This window comes from Carettochelys insculpta, chromosome 2 (genome assembly GCF_033958435.1).
Source record: "Carettochelys insculpta isolate YL-2023 chromosome 2, ASM3395843v1, whole genome shotgun sequence".
Classification (NCBI taxonomy): Eukaryota; Metazoa; Chordata; order Testudines; family Carettochelyidae; genus Carettochelys; species Carettochelys insculpta.
The window spans coordinates 144860989-144879310 of NC_134138.1; positions in this window are offsets into that span (position 1 = coordinate 144860989).

Genomic DNA, 18322 nt, shown 5'->3' on the forward strand with positions numbered 1-18322 from the left:
CACTCTGCCAACAGAGTGGCCTGATGGCTGGGCCAATCTCTTGACAAAACAGGCACCCAGAAGAACAGCAGACAGGGTTGCCTTTGTTCTGAATGCCCTGTCTGTTGAGAGAAGACACACTGCCCCAGAGCATCCACACACCTTTTCTGTTGACAGAACCCGTCAACAAAAGGCCCTCGTCCTCACCTGGGAGAGGAAGAAAGTTGTTGGTGGAAGTTGTCGGTGGAAGTATGTCAACAAAACACATCTGCCGTGGCTACACTAGCCCCTGCCTTTTGAAAGTGGTATGCTAATGAGCCACTTTGCCAGATGCTAATGAGGCTCTGCCATGAAAATGCAGCACTTTATTAGGATAACACCAGTCACGCACGTTTCAAAAGTGCTGCTTTCAAAATGCGTGCTGCTTGTGTAAACAGGGGCCTTTCAAAAGGACCCCCCTGTATTTTGAAAGCCTCTTCTTCTCATTTGGTTTTGGGAAGAAGGGGCTTTCAAAATCAGTGGGGGGCGGTCCTTTCAAAAGGTCCCTGTCTACATAAGCAGCGTGCATTTTGAAAGCATCACTTTCTAAATGTGCATGTCTGACATTATGCTAATGAGATGCTGCATATTCATAGCACTGCCTCATTAGCATCTGCCGAAGTGGCTCATTAGCATAACCCCTTTCAAAAGATGGGGGCTAGTGTAGCCATGGCCATTGTGTGTCTGGATGTTCCATCAGCTTTCTTGACAAAACTGGGTTTTTTTTGGCAAAACTCGCTAATGTACTTGTAGCCCAATATTTTAAAACCTAATATGCATTTTAGAGTTCTAAAATAAGGGAGTACAAAGTAGATATTTCATTTTCTGTAAGTATATATTGCTTGTTACAATGACCTTGACATCCAAATCCATAGTTTATCCCTGGGTGAAAGACAAGGTGAAGGGGGGCAGGCTTTTTACTTCATAAATGAGTTTTCTCTGTCTTAGTCACCAAAGTAGTAAATCCAATTCTTTATTAAATCATCATCAGAGAACTTCTTTTATATGTGGTCTACAGAATTATTGATACGTAAATCTAACTTGTACAAAATGCTAAAAAAGCAGCCTATTTAGGTTTTAAACATCATCTGATCTCCCTAGTTATATACTGGGGATAACAGAACCTAACAAAATGACCTCCAGACAGCTCTGGAAAAGTAATAGCAGATTGGTGAATGTTTTCAAAAATAATGGCAGACACTTACCCATGTCTACAATGGCAAGTTGTATCACCTAGAGTTCACAATGGCTGTGTCTACACTACCACCTTCCTTCGAAGGAAGGATGGTAATTAGTGTGGGGAGTTTACTAATGAAGAGCTGCCATGCATAGGCAGCACTTCATTAAGTAAATTCCTCCCCCACCCCCCCCCCGGCAGCAACTCTTGCCAGTACTTCGAAGTGCCAAGGCAACTTTGAAGTCCCCTTACTCCTCAAAATTGCGCCGAGGCTAGACGCATGCTAGTACTTTGAAGTTTAAAACTTCAAAGTTGCCCCGGGGGGGAATTTGCTTAATGAAGTGCTGCCTATGCATGGCAGCACTTCATTAGTAAACTCCCAACACCCTAATTACCATCCTTCCTTCGAAGGAAGGTGGTAGTGTAGACAAGCCCAATGCAATGCAACAAAATACATGAAAAACACCCAGTTTTGGGTAACAAAAAAAAGCCTACCTTCATGACAGACTTTTGTCTCTCCTTTTACTGTTGACGATCACAGAGTGTGTTTCACACGAGGCGTTTGTTTCGTTTTGTTTACTGAACTCCAGGACGTTTCCCATAATACCTGCTAGCACTCTGAACTCTGCTGCTCTGTAGCTAGGTAAACAGAAATGTGCCTCTCCACTCTGCAACCCCTGGGAACTTTTAAAATCTATTTCCTGCTGCCTAGCTGAGCATGGAATGCTCCCAGGGCATGTTCTTAGGTAGGGGTGGCTATCACTTCAAACATTCTCCTATCTGGAGCACCACAGAGCTTTTGGATCATAACTGTGTATGCGGTTAAGAATCAGTGAAAGCACAAAAGGAACTTGAACGAGATCTTGATCCCTGTGTGTAGAGTATGAGCAAGGCAACCTGCAATGTAGAACCAAAATTATGCTACATTTTACCATAAGGTGAAGGAGGCAAACCACCAGTCCGGTTCTGCACCTGAGATATGCCATTTTTATAAAGAACTGGATACAATCCTGAGTGGGAAACCCATATCCGCAGCCAAGAACCCTGTAGATATATTTCTGAACTCACTGAGTCAGCAGAAACAGGACGTACCCTGGAAGAAGTTCTTGATGAAGAGGTAAAGCTCAATGGGAATGTAGAAGCTGGACAAAAGTCAGGTAATGATGGTTAGGAAGAAACACCCATACCTTGATGTTATCGAAAACTACCCAAATGGACGCTATGCACTGAGTCAGGATCAATGAGGACTTTGCCACGTTCAGCAAGAGTCCCAGCTTGTCCAGAGTTTCTCTTGTGAAAGCCATTTGTGCCTCTTCCTGGTGGAATAAATGGCCCCACTGGAGCTAATCATCCAGTTACTCAAACCCCCTGACTGGCACAAAGTATTGGTGATCTACCTTCCAGGGTGGTGGGGGAGATGGAGGCCAGAGTTTGCCAAATGGTGGTGTTGGAAGACAACATAGTTTGGTTAAATGGAAGGGCCATATATGAAGGACCTTATGAGATGAGGATGTCTACTGTGGGGTCGTCTGACTCAGTCACCTCCACCATAAAAAGGAAGAGGCTGGTAGCTACCCAATGCAGGTTGTTCTGGAGCTCCTGTAAGTCCTTGGGTGGAGGACTGAAATGGAGGAATCCACCAATGCCTCATCTGAAGAGGAGCTGGGAGAAGCCAACAAGGGCTTCATCTGTGCCAAAACCCCTGGCTGGTCAGGCAGCGGGGTGTGAGAAATGTCCTCCAGAAGAATGAAAAGATGAGGGTCCAGAGGAGGAGGATTGATAGTAGCCTTGGAAACCAGAGGCTGAGGAGAAGGCATAGTTCCCTGCACCTGACGGGATGCCCAAGGCCTCCAGAACTGCTACTGGGATGGAAGCCACTGAGGAGCGCCCATGTCCCTGTGCAGTGGGGTGGAGCAGTCAAATACGACTGAGAACCATGAAGGAGGGACATAGCAGAACCCAACCAAAATTGTTGGTGGAGAGAGGTTGGCTTTGAGCCATAAGTGAAAATACCGATGGAACCGACGAGGTGAGAGAGACCAGTGTGAAGGGCAGGAATGGTGCTGAGACAAGAAGTGATGCTGAGAGCTGGCCCAGTGCTGAGATGGAGACCAGCACTGAAAGCAGGAATGGTGCTGAGATGAAGACTGGTGCCAGGAACAAGACTGGCATATTGAGAGTGAATGCTGATGACAAAAGATGAACACAGAGAGACGGATCTGCAGGGGGAACCTGGCATCTCAAGCCAGACCAGCACAGAGAATTAGGAGACCTGCTTACAAATGTGAGCCATGCTGAATCACATCTGCAGTGCCACTGGATGGGGCCTAGGTGATTGGATCCCGGGACCCTCCATCAGGAGTGGCTGTGCACAGAATGGGATGGAGATCAATGCCGGGAGTGTAACTGGTGCCATGAGGCAGACTGACGGTGCTGCGAGTGGATGAGTCAGGACTCAGAGTGCTGGCGGGACTCCAAGCGGCCTGGCGCAGCCATGAGTGCAGGCTTGCCCTGGAGATATGTTGAGGGACAGAGGCCTCAATCTACGCTGGGAATTGCATCATTTTGAAAAGTCCCTGTGCTGCCTGATATGTGTCAGGCATAGCCAAATGGCCAAATGGCCCCTGTTCTCTTGGCAAATCCAAGAGTATCAGGCTCAGGGCACATGACACTGGGGCATGAGGGTTGTGGGATCTAGAGACATCGGGTGCCATGTGTGTCAAAGACACTTAGATAGATTGGGACTTCTTGCAGGCAAGCATTGGAAAGTGGGAGTGGTGCCACGCTGGAGGCTTCAGGGAACACTGGGGCTGAGACATACCCTTCTGTGGCACCGGGCCTGGAGTGGAAGGCGGTGCACGATGCACTGATGTGTGGAGGTAAAGGGTGCAGAGCCTTGCCACAGGGGGTGAAGTGCAGGCTCCATGAGGCGCTGATAAAGCAGAACGTCATGCTCCTTATGGGTCCTGGGCTTGAAACCCCTGCTGATTTGGCACTTACCAGTCTGATGAACTTCTTCCAAAACAAAGAAGACAGGAGTCATGGGGGTCACTCTTTACTTAAAGCCCTGGGACTTTTTCATGCCCCAACACTCCCCCACCCCCACGAAGGGGACATGGCAGGAGAAGGAAGATGTCTGTGCTAGAGTACTAGGGAGATATAGCATAGCAACAAGTACTCAGCCACAGTTCCAATAGCCCTCATTAAGAAGGAACTGAAAGGTGGTCAGGTTGGCAGGGTCATAGAGCTGTGCACCAGCACCACTCTAGGGGATTACAAAGTAAAACTTTCCAACAGCTGTGCTATTTACTGCTCATAACATAAGAACTAGCCTTTACCAAATGAAATTAATAAGCATCAAGTTAAAAAAAAAACAAAAAGGAGTATTTCTTCGCAAAACAAACAATAAACCTATTGAACTCTTTGCCAGAGGATGTGGTGAAGTCAACAAGTTTGAAAAAGGAACTAGAGGTCCATCAATGGCTATTAGCGAAAATGGGCAGGGATGGTGTTCCTAGCCCCTGTTTGCCTGATGCTGAGAATGGGTGACAGGGGATGGATCAATTGATGCTTACCTGTTCTTAACATGACACCTCTGAAGCACCTGGTATTGGCCACTGTCAGAAGATAGGATACTGGGACAGACAGCCTTTGGTTTGTTCTTGTGTGTGGCTGTTCTCATGTTCAGGCCCTGATTCTGGAAAGCACCTAAGCATGTGCTTTGATCATCACAATTCAAATTTCTGATTACAGTTAAAGATGTTACAAATACCCAATAACATCAGTGTAACTTAAACATACCCTTAATTGCTCAGCTGAATCGGGATGATTTCTGGAATTAAGATCTACTTCGAGTTTGTTCAAAAACTGTTAATGTTTTAGCACAAACAGCTAAGAGTCTTGAAAATTTTGAATAAAAAGAGGTAAATCAAGATAATCAGATACACAGCACTGCCACAACAAAAATAGAGCTTTTTTTCCTTTTCTTCATTTCTCCTGTTTTCTGATCCATTTTGATACCAAAGCATGCATTTTGAAAATCATGCTAAACATATAGAGCTAGATTTTTTGAAGTATTTAGCCACCTAACCCCGCACAATCTTATTCCTCAAGCTCTCCCATCCCTCAACTTCTCACCTTTCTAGTTCCAGCTTTACCTATCCTGTTCATAGCCCATGAGAGTTAAACACCTCAATACATTTTAAAAAATATGGTCTGTACTGTGCTCTGTTAGATTGTAAACTATGCAACACATACACACACAAGAAGGATGTACATGTGTCCAGAAAAAAGTAATTATAGAAAGTAACTAGTATATTTATTAATGGATAGTCTCTTAATTTAGTTCAGTGGGATAATAATTATATTATTTATTGAATTATTACTGATACTGATTCATAATTAATAGCCTTGGCCAAGGTGTACTTAACTAAAGAAAGATTAAATATCATTTACTCAGTATTATACATAAATCTATTTACTTGCAACATTTATTGCTTATGTGAATGGTAGAGGGTAATAAAAATTCCGTTCAGTACTGTACTTAGGGCATCTTGTAAGGTGCTGTCTGATTAATTGATGATGTTAACTGTTAATTAATAAAAAATAAAATATTTTGATAATATATCATGTTCAAAACAGAAATTCAATGAATTTGCTCATCTATAGATATTACAGTATTACAAGTGTGCCAGAATCTGAAGTATCTGTGAGTTTAGAAAAACTGATTTTCTCTGCAGTTAACCCCTCCTCCGCCAACTCTACCACTGTACCAAGTGATTTTAAATGTCACAGTTCCAATTCTCTCTCTCTCTCTCTCTCATACACATACACTATACCCATAGATTCTCAGGGCCCTATGCTATCCACAAATCCATGTTTCAGACAAGCATTATATGGATGCAATGATGGCAGCAGATAATAGGGTACTTCCATATTGTCAATCCTGTACAAGTTACATTGGTACCAATTATACCCAATGTAATTTATAAATTAGAGATTGACTGCATGCATAATAAGTTGTATTACAGCATGTTAAAATATATGGTTCCAAAACCTGTCTGTTTTTGATGGCAGTGTTCTTAAATCTAGCTCATCAGATAATCAAAAGTAAAAGGGAAACGCACTTGCCAAGCTATCTAAAAGAAAAGAGATGATGTCCCTTTAAGGGCTCTCTTTAACGTGTGTATGTATGAGAGAGAAAGGAAAGTAAGGATGCACAGGAAGACTTTGGAAGCAAGTTCTGTACCGCAGTAGTTAAAATTAAGATGTGTGACAGACATGAAATGGAACAGATTTGCAATCACTTTTATAGGGAACTATTTTCATCAGCAATAACAGTGTTATGTGACTGCTTTTTTGTTTTGATAGCAGTAAAGCCGTTGCATCTGGGATCCATCACCCACAAACCTGTTATGCTCTGCAAAGAAGTGGCAGTGGCCTTTCAGAAGGTGGAAGTCAGGAAGAGCTGATGATTTAGACCAACTACACATGGAAGAACTTTGCATGGGAGATGACACACTTCTAAAGGCACTTAATGAGAAATTCTCAAGATACATCAAAGAGGGGAGAATTCTGAAAGACTGGAAGAGGTTGCAAACTGTTCTTCTGCTGAATAAAAAAGGTGATTGAGAAACACACACAATGATAGACTCATCTGCTTGCTTTCTCCTCTTTATAAGGCCTTTATGAGAATGATCTACTCCTGTATTAAGATTATCCTTGAGGAAAACATGAGAAGGAAACATCTGGGTTTTCAGCCAGGATTCTGCACAGTGCATCACATTTTTGTCATCACACAGATGACCAAAAGCTGGATAGAGTACAAGATCTCACTGTGCTTTGAGCAGCTCTAATTGTCCTCCTTCCACAGAGCATTTCCCCGCTGTATGTTAGTGTAACCCCTTTTCTTTCCTCCCTCCCTCAGAAGGGGTAGGGGCAGCCAACTCCCCAGTGCTACACACACACACACACACACACACACAGAGCACTAAAGGGCTCAGAGCTCCAGCCACCGCCACAGTAGCAGCAGCAGTGGATGTGAGCTCTGGTCCCTTTTGTATCACTGGACTCCGAGGGAGTTGCCCCCTTTGTCCCTCCTCTGCCATCATTGGGCCTGTTTCTGAAGCAAAAAGGGAATATTTTACACCAAGTCTGCCAATGGGGGGGAGGGCAAAGGGGCCAATTGCTCCTGGTCTCAGCATTTAAAAGGGGCCCAGAGCTCCAGCCACCACTGCAGCCAAAGCTCCAGCACCCTTTGAAATGCCACACAGCACTGTGCATCGCTCTGCAGGTGGCCCAGCGAGGGTACGGTGGGAGGCAGGCCTGACTGTCCAAGCCTTGCCTCTTCCACCCTTGGCCACACCCCCTCCAGGGCAGAGAGACAGGTCGCTGTGCTCTTGGCACCACTGTTCTATACCTTATGCAAAGCAACGCAGCATCAGGCTTTCTGGCTGACATCAGGGTAGTCTCCACTTTCTGCCAAGAAGACTAGAAGTAAGACATATTTGTGGTCACAATTGCTATTGAGTTCAGAACAAGAACGTCAGAGAACACAAGTACAGGTGCTACTCTGAGCTCTTATTCACCACAGCAAACTAATGGCAGGAAGAACCTTTTAATTAACATTATCAGAGCAAAATAAAACCTAAGAACAAGTAAGTTTCAGAATCAGTAAAACAGGCTAATAAAGTACTTAAAATTGTGCATTATCATTTGGTGTGGGTTTGATGTTATTTAAGTGTGATTTTTAGACGCAACTGTTGATACAGAGCATTCTCATTTCCCCCCTTCAGTCAGGACCTGTGTAACAGAGCCTAGCAAACTTAATTTCCACATTGCCAAAATGTACTTTAAAAAAAAAAAAAGAAACCCCCATGCCCACCCCAGCAGTAGGCCACTGTGTGTAGTTAAAACACTGAACCCATTAGAATGGAGGTAGTTCTAACATACTGACTCTATCCAGCTAAACTATTTGTTTCTATTTCAGGATACATTTGTATCCTGAAATAGAACCCACGTGGCCAAACACTGTGCTCGAAATAGAGGGGTTATGTCAAGTGTGGTGTTTCATTCCCAGTAACCCGGAAGCTCGAAATAAGCACTTATTTTGGTGCAAGGTAGCCTGCACCAGGTTGGAAACATGATGCGTTGGAATAAGTTACGTAATTTGCATTGAGTAAATTGCTAAACTAACTGATTTTGAGCTAGGGCTACAGTGTTTAGTGTTCAGTAGAAACCTCACATCACATAGAGATGATTTTTCTACTGTTTGGCCTTTCAGCAGCTGGAAATCTTGACTCCTTAAAATGTCATGTTCAAGGAGCTTTATACAAAAAGGCCAGGAATGTCTCTGGATGCACTGAGTTCCAGCACCATTCTTTGCATCTTTTAAAAAGATGCAAATGTCAAGAGATGCTGTGCTTGAAAAGAGAGAATGTAGTCAAAACAATAAATATGTCCCACTGTAAAATACAACATGCCCACAAATGTGCCTGGCTTGTCATCTTTCAGAATGTCCACAACTCACACTATACCAGCCCCTAACTCAGACCCCACAGTGTTTAAAATGGGGAAAACAGAATTCCGTTTTTAACCACCTCGTAATTTTCACAGATAACACTTAATTTTCACCACTCTCCCCAGCTGCAGATATGGGACCCAAGGACTGTCCCCCTACCAAAATTTCCACTATTACAGCAATACAAAAAAGAGTATTTTAAATAATGGGGGAAAAGTATTTTTCCGCACTTGTAATCTCCATTTTCCCACTTAAGATTTCAACATAAATTCTTTCCTGGACTGACAAGATTTCAGTCTAAAAATATTAAAATGATCACACCTGAAAATATCTTAAATGGCAACACTTTGCTACCTTAAATATAGGATAACTATACCTTGTTTATTATTTAGACAGATCCTGCAAACACTTAGGTATGTATATCTTTGCTCAAACCAGGAGTCTCTAACTACAACATTTCATTATTTAATTATACATCTTCTATTAAATGACTTCCAGACAGCTCCTTCTGATCAATGGCATGCACTGTTGAGAATGCAGTTTGAACCTCTCTGGTCCAACACTCTTGGGACCTGACCAGTGCTGGGTGAGAGAATTCTCCGGATGATAAGAAATCAATATTGTCTAGCACATTACCAACACTTCCACTGCTTACTGGGCTCTTAGAAATTTAGAGGTAAATCACACCTAAATCACAGCACAGAACACTGAGAGCCTGGACCAATGGCTGTAAACAAATTTTATGGGATCATAGGAAACTTGGCCACACCCAGGATAAGTAGTCATCTGGCTAACTAAAATCATGCCGGATTACAGATGTTGCTGGAAGAGAGTGTTCCGGATTAGAGAGGTCCAACCTTTACCATCCTAGGTGAGACAGAATGAGCAGTAGTTTACTAGAAAGAATGCACTTCTTCCAACAGATGTACAAGTACAGAGTGGTAAGAACTTTTTTGGCTTTCTTTGGGATGACAAGGCACTCAGCCACCACTGGATTTGGGCTTGAAATCTGAAAATTTATTAGTTTGATCATTTTAGTAAAGATTTTTACATTACTTCTCTGTAGGGTGATTCAACTACTCAGGCATTGGCCAGCAAGCATTTTTGATTATTTTCCTCATTTCAAATATCACAGGATTTATAGTAATGAAAAAGTAAATTCACTTTATTAAAGAGAAAAGAAAATAAAGACTTATTTTGAAATATTTTCTTTCCTTGTGATGTATACTGGAGAACACAATGAGGAAATTAAAAAAGAATTGGTTTTAGAAGAGCAGAGTGCTGACTCGCCTAAAGCCACCTTTGCCTTATGTGAAGGGCATTTGTTTTATTTTTACCAGCATATTTGTTGCAGTATATAACAGAGAACCGTCATACACAAAAGAAAATACACAGTTCATATACATCAGAAGCAAATGGAAGTGGTTTACTGCAGGTGGCAAAAGAACCAGTATATCTGCTGGAAAGCAAATAATTCTAAATTGCCTCATAAATCAGTTAATGGACCTATTCTCCAGCTGATCTTCATTAATTCCCATTACATACCATGAATTCCCATTACATACCATGCACACAAGTGTTTGCAGAACACAGAAATTCTGATTTCAGATTCTGATGGTTACTGGGGCTGAAGATGGAGAATACCAAAGAACACAGCTAAAGTTATGCATGCCAGGTCCATTTTGAAGAAAGTACAATCACAAAAGGAAAAAGGAAAAAAGTTTGATTTGTGAAAAAACTGAATCTGGGGTGCAATCCCTTTCTTATTCACAGTCACAGGCACATTAATTTTAAAGAGCCTGTTGGCTCAGTCTTGTGAGGTGCTGCATATGCTGGCTCAAATGAAGCAAAGCATTTCAGAACCTTGTTCATTTTAAAGCAGGAGAATAACCCCACTGAAGCCAGTGTAACTATTCAGATGCTTAACACTGACTGGCTACGTCTACACGTGCACGCTACTTCGAAGTAGCCTATTTCGATGTGGCGACATCGAAATAGGCTATTTCGATGAATAGCGTCTACACGTCCTCCAGGGCCGGCAACGTCGATGTTCAACTTCGACGTTGCTCAGCCCAACATCGAAATAGGCGCAGCGAGGGAACGTCTACACGCCAAAGTAGCACACATCGAAATAGGGATGCCAGGCACAGCTGCAGACAGGGTCACAGGGCGGACTAGCGCTTCCGGGGCAACAGCTAGCCGCTCCCGTAAAGGGCCCCTCCCAGACACACTCAGCCTGCACAGCACGCGGTCTGAGGAGCCATAGGCACACAGACCCCGGGCGCCGCAGTCATGGACCCCCAGCAGCAGCAGCAGCAGCAGCTAGAGGTCCACCCAGCCCTCCCGGCAGGAGCAGGGCTTGCCCTGCTCCGTGCCATGCGGGAGGCAGCTGAGCACCTCCTTGCCCCAGGGGAGGAGATGCCCCCAGGGCAGCAGGGCTCAACCCCTACCCCTGCAGCACCCCGCCCCACCCCCCGCCTCACACGCCGGCAGCTGTGGAGCTACCCCACCAGCACCGACTGGTGGGAGCGGCTGGTGCTTGGGGAGTGGGACGACGACCGCTGGCTCAGGAACTTCAGGATGAGCCGGCAGACATTCCTGGAGCTGTGCCAGTGGCTCACCCCTGCACTCAGGCACCAGGACACTGCCATGCGGCGTGCCCTCACAGTGCAGAAACGGGTCGGCATTGCTGTCTGGAAGCTGGCCACTCCAGACAGCTACCGATCCGTGGGGCAGCAGTTTGGTGTCAGCAAGGCCACCGTCGGGGCTGTCTTCATGGAGGTAAGCGAACCCACGGGGGGAGGCCAGGGCAGGGCAGGGCAGGGGGGCCAGGGCAGGGGGGACAGAGCAGGGCAGGGGGGCCAGGGCAGGGGGGCCAGAGCAGGGCAGAGCAGGGCAGGGCAGGGGGGCCAGAGCAGGGCAGGGCAGGGCAGGGCAGGGCAGGGCCGCGCACACCCTGCTCACCCCTCATTGGTGCTGTCCCATGTGCTTTCTCTGCAGGTTGTGCGTGCCATCAACGCCATGCTCCTGCACAGGCTCGTGAGGCTGGGGGACCCAGATGCCACCATCGCCGCCTTTGCCACCCTGGGCTTCCCCAACTGCTTCGGGGCTCTGGGTGGGACTCACATCCCCATCTGCGCCCTGCATCACAGTGGAGGACGCTACATGAATCGCAAGGGCTACCATTCTGTGGTCCTCCAGGCCTTGGTGGACAGCCGGGGACGTTTCCAGGACATTTACGTGGGCTGGCCTGGCAGCACCCACGACGCCCGGGTTTTCCGGAACTCGGGCCTGTGCCGCCGGCTGGAGGCGGGGACCTACATCCCCCAGCGGGAGATCCCTCTGGGGGACACCACCATGCCCCTCTGTGTCATCGCAGATGCGGCCTACCCCCTCCGGCCGTGGCTCATGCACCCCTACACGGGCCATCTCTCCGCTAGCCAGGAGCGCTTCAACGAGCGCCTGAACCACACGCGCCAGGTGGTGGAGCGCTCATTTGGCCGCCTGAAGGAACGCTGGAGATGTCTCCTGACCCGCCTGGATGCGGGCCCCAACAACATCCCCCAGATTGTGGGTGCCTGCTGCGCCCTGCACAATTTGGTCGAGAGCAAGGGGGAGACCTTTTTCCAGGGCTGGGCTGCGGAGGCTGCCAGGGCACACGTCCAGCCACCTGCTGCCCCCAGTCGGCAGGTGGACCCCGAGGGGACCCGGGTCCGGGAGGCCCTGCGGGCCCACTTCGATGAACAGGCCGTGTGGTGAACTCTGCCCAGGCCCCCTACTGCCCGCCCCTTCCTCCCCCACACTCCTGCCCCAACGCCCACACCATGGAGCACCCCACCGCACCCCCCCACACTTGTCCTGGACAAATGACAGCACGCACTTGTGGCTGAATGTAAACTTTTTTTTGTCTTTCCGAAACTTTTTTTTTCTTTCCGAAACTTTTTTTTTTTATGTAACTAAATATGTGAACCACAAACCAAAATCTAGGTACAAACGTTCAATAAAAGCAATATGTACAAAAATAAAACAATACAAAGAAACAGCTGTCCGCCATAATAAAAAGAAAACCAGGGAGGATAAAGGGGAGAACTATTTACATGGGGGGGATGGGGCAAACGGGGGGCCGAAAACAGCAGGGTCCAACTATATACAAGGGGGGGGGCCTTCCCAGTGTGGGGAAGCTTGGGGAGCAGCTATGCTGCTGGATGAGTTCTGCTCCCTACTCCCCCAGCCGAGGGAAGCTGGGGAGGCAGCCATGCCACAGGTCCAGCTCCTGGCTTCCCCAACCAAGTGAACTAAGCCTGTGACACACAAAGTGTTTCTCTTTCACTCTCACACAGTCTACTTGTCTCTCTCTGGAACCCCCAGCCCCACTCCTTCTGTCTGATGCCATGTCCCTTCCAGGCTAGGCCACGACCAGTATCAAGATTCATGGAAAGACCCCTCTGTGAAAATTATTGCCTACCCCGGTCTACAGCAGGTTCAATGGTCACAGAATTGCATCATACATGTACCCTGATAACAGGGCTTACCCACCTCAGTGTTTTTGGGAGACTTGATTTATGAATGTATGTAAAGCATTGACATATGAAGAAGTGCAATATACCATAGTCGTATAAGACTTCATGCTTCACTGCCTGGGACCCTGCATGCTCAGTTATATCTGAGCGTAGAATCACAGGGCTGGAAGAGATCTCAGGAAATTCAGCAGACCCCTGCCCAAAGCAGCTAAATCGTCCCAGCCAAGATCTAGTCAAGCCAAGACTTAAAAGCCGCCGGGGTAGAGACTCCACGACGTCCATAGGTAACCCATTCCAGTGCTTCACACCACCCTTATAGTAAAATAGATTTTCCTAATACCCAACCCAGACCTCCTGCACTGCAACTTGAGACCATTGCTCCTCGTTCTTCTGTAACCCACACACCTTCATGTGGTTAACTGTCCCATGTGGTGGCACCTAGACCACATCACAGAGAAAGAATAAATGTCCTCTCCAGCCTACACCAAGAGCAAGATGGCCTTTAGCTCAAGCTGTGAAGGTGCCTGCACTAAGTTTCAGAGATCCCAGGTTCAAGTCTGCCTGTGGACGGCTCCTCTCCCATCTGTTGCCCCTGAAAAGAGCTCCTCTCCATCCTCTTTGGAACCTCCCTTCAGGTAGTTAATGGCTGCTATCAAATCCTCCCAGCCATCTATCTTCTCTTCTGCAGTCTAAACAAGACCAGATCCCTCAGCCTCTCTTCATAGGTCATGTGGTCCAGCCCCCTAATCATTTTTGTTACTGCCTGCTGGACCATCTCCAACGCATTCACGTTGTTTCAGTAGTGGAGCGCCCAAAACTGGATGCAGTAATCCAGATGTGGCCTCACCAGCGCTGAATAAGAGGAAGAAAGTTACGACTTGAGATCTGCTGGAAATGCTCCTCCTAATGCACCCTAATATGCCATTAGCCTTTTTGACTACAAGGGCACACTGGTGACTCATATCCATTGTCTCATCCACTGTAATCCCCAGGGTCCTTTTCCGTAGAACTGCTGCTTGGTTCCCAGCCTGTAACAGTGCTTGGGATTCCTCCATCCTTAGTGCAGGACTCTGCACTTGTTCTTTTTGAATTTCAGATTTCTTTTGACCCAATCCTCCAATTTATCTAGGTCACTCTTGACCCTATCCCTACTCTCCAACGTATCTACCTCTCCCCCATCTTAATATCAGCTGCAGACATGCTGAGGTTGCAATACTTCCCCTCATCTATGTCATTAATAAAGGCATTGAACAAAACTGGCCTTAGGGCTATGACACTTGAAACTGACTGCCAACCAGACATTATGCCATTGATCACTGTCTGTTCAGCCCAGTCACCTAGCCAGCTTTCCATCCACCTTATTTAGTCAATTTAGCTAATCCATAGTTTCTTTACTTGCTAGCAAGAATTATGTTGGAATCCATATCAAAAGCTTTGCTAAAATCAAAGTATATAACATCCGCTGACTTCCCCATGTCCACAGAGCTCCTTACCTCATCACAGAGGGCAATCATATTGGTCAGGCATGACTTGCTCTTGGTGAATCTATGTTATCCAGCATAAGCATATATAGAAGGCTGCCCTATTGATTCAGCAGGGTTTCATAAGATGTACGGCAATGGATTGTGACTGGGAAATACAGAAATACTTTGTATCTTATTCCAAACACCTTTTATTGGACCACGACATTACTCAGATATCTCATAACTGAGAAAGAGGTAGTAGCTTTGCAGACAGAATTAAGCTCTTCCTTCATTAACTCAGTATTGCCTAGAAGCGATTGCAGAGATCTGGCCATATTTTTTAAAAGGTGTCTATTAAAGACTTAGTTTCCTTATACCAGATTAAAATTAATCTGGATTATTAAGTACTAGGTAACACAACTCAGTTACTAATTACATTAGCCTTTGTTCCTTCACCACTTCCCCCATGGAATTCTATGTTCTTTTTGAAAGCCCAAGTCCAGCTGAGTTCAAAGATGGAATCAGCTCCCTGCTCTGACTTTGGGCAAATCACTTGAGCCCATCCCCTCAAAGGAATTCTACAGGTTTTACTGGGAGTTAGAAGGCTTAATACTTTTGAGAATCTGGGCTCTAGCCTCTGCGCTCCAGTTCGCAACCTATAAACCCAAGATGATAGAATTTTTTCTCTATTGTTGTGAGGATAAATATTGCCGTGAGAGAGGCAGATAAGATGAGGTTCAGCAGTGCAATGAAGGAAACCATGGAAACAAATACTCAAGTGGTCTGCGTTAACTTGTTCTGGAACGGGACCACACATTCACTCAGAGATCCAGCCTTTCAGGGAATCATTTTATTTTTAAAGGAATTGAATAATTACCTCTTTAAATTGTGGAAACCCCTGTGTTCTACATTTTTGGAAACCACCAGAGTGGACGGGGGATTGTGTGTTATATACCTTTACTAAACACAAATATTTGAATTCCCTGTGCCCTTGTGGTTTCTCTATATTATGCAAGTTGTGCAAAGGGCAAAAAGACAACACCCTCCTTATTCTCTAAAGCTCAGTTTCCATCAAGTACAAGCAGAGAAGATAGAGGATTGGAGGAAAGTGCCATCATATCATGGGCTAGGTACTGAAGACCTCAAAGCTGGGACTGTGTGCTCGTCTCTACTGCTGGAATCTGGGGAAAGCATTTAGGTCATAAACTACAGATTGTTTAGCACTGTGACTACTTTCCGTATGATCACGAGCTCCTTTGTGCCTTTAGATCACCGTTTTCACTCAGTTTTCTCTTTAAAAAATAAACAGAACCCAATAGCAGAAAACCTAACCTAAAGAAGTGTGATGTGCACCCTTCATGTTGCTTACACAATGTGTGTAACTTCAAACAAATATTGAGGTATTAAAGTATACCAAGAAGCAGAAAGAGTTGACATGATTAACTAAATGATGGCAGAGATAAAGTATGTTCATTTTTAATTAAAAGAATTAAACCAAAAAGAAAATAAAATGGGAGCTACCCAGAGTAGAAAAAAAATGGTTACTTCTTCTAACTGTTGCTCTTGTTCTCCTTTTGTTATTCCACCTGCCCCTATGGTAGTCCTGATCCTGTCTAGGGCCCTGATACTACCTAAGTGGCAGTTGCCAGGATTGCCATTGCTGAGGGGTGGGAGCGTGAATCCCTACCGTCCTTAAAAGTGTGTAAACATGAGTCCATTTTCCTGAGGATAAGGTAGAACCAAAATATCTACAGGGAAGCTTAGTTTATCTTCAGCTCAAAGAGGGAGTATGCTTTCATGGCCCTAGAGCATCTGACTCATTCACAAGAGAATACTTGCTTTTGTCAGAAGTCTTATGAAAGACACTTGAAATACACTGTACTTTCAAAGAGCTGTTCATTCTATTATTTATTATTTATCTCTGCATCTCTGACTTTAAGATGGTGCTTTGACTTGTCTTGAAATATAAATAAAGCCACTACTCTGTGATTATTCTCCAGGTAGGGAGGTGGAAAAAGATAACTTGACAGCATGAAACTGTGCGTGCAGTGTGTTATGTACCATATATCCTATGAATATATATATAAAATGGAGAGCCTCTTCACTTTGCTGTCTATAAAATGTGGAATCATAACACTATGAAAGCTGTGATGTTCTCAGTGCAGATTGTGCCCTGCCTAGGTGAGCCCACGCAATTGCTTTTCAGCCAGCCGTGCAAAATACTCTAGGAAGCATGTAAGTGAAGCTGCCCATGGGTTTTAGACTATGTCACCTACCCAGCATACCTCTGATCCTAACCCCCTGTCCCTACCACATAAGGACATGAACAAGTAATCCCAACCCCACTTTTGATTGTGATTGCAATACCAAATTACCAACCATAATACTTGTTTGCAGGGAACGTAGGAGAGGTGTAACGTAATGTCCTGTGATACTAGAACATAGCACCACACTTATGATGATGAAAATACTATGTCCTGTGTTTGAAGTTTTTTCTGGCTATACTAACTGGTTCTCCACATGGCACGGAGCCAGCCTAACAGCCCTATATCAAGGCATTTTGCAGTCCTCACCACAGGGGCACAGATGTTTCAGCTAGTTTGGATAACAGGGGTGTGGTCCTGGGCTTCTTTCGAAGATAGTCTATAAAGGTACAACAGCCTCAGGGCAAAACAGCCACAGCAGCATGCTCTACAGTCTTGTCTCCTCCACTGCCAACATGCTTCCTCCTACTCCTGACCCTCATCCCAGCATAACCCTTACCAGCAGAAGCCGCCAGACATGTATGGGGACTAGAACAGAGAGGGGAGAGGAATCTGCCACTTTGTTGGTGCACAAGTGTCATGATCATGAGGGTTAGCCAGCAGCCTGGGAGTAAAAGGGTTAACCTCCTAAGCCAGGTGGGGTTGGCCTATAGGAATGTAGGTAAGAATTTCAAACTGGGACAAAGGAATTTTTTGGCTCCTCCCTTTTATGTCCTCTGGTCCTTCTTCTTCTTTCCGTCCATGAGAGAGAGAGACACAGAATATCTCCCTCCAAGAACAGGCCCTCCACTCTTCTGTAAGTCGGGTAAAGTTTAGATAAGTCTGTTAGGCTTTATTGTTTTATGGTTTGGGAAGTGGGGTCTGATGTCTGTGCACTTTTTAGAAATGTTCTTTTACTCTCCTTGTAACTAAGTTCTAGGCCCATGGTCGAGACTCCCCATGTGTTTTACTTTGTGACTCTTCCATCTAGTCATGGGGCTTGCAACACGGATATTGTTGTAATAATAAAAGTTCCCTCTTTCTCTTTTTATTAACCTGGTATTGGTTAATGTTTGTGTCTTGGTTTTTTTACTTTTGGGGCTGAGATTTCCCAAATAGTCTCTCCCTGGTTTGCTAATTATTACTTGGGTGGTGGCAGGGAATTTTATCCCCAAAATCTAAGTTTTTACAGATTTTGGGGGGGGGAATTTATACCAAAACCTGGTAGATAAGGTTTTGGAGGTAGTTTTGCTGGCCCCCACTTCTGCATTTGTCTTGCTAGAGTGGGGAAGGACCCATGACAACAAGTCTGTATTTAGTGCTAGCTTTGACCGCTCCTGCATAGGTGTGCTGTGAGAACTCATAAAAGAAACCCCTTCTTC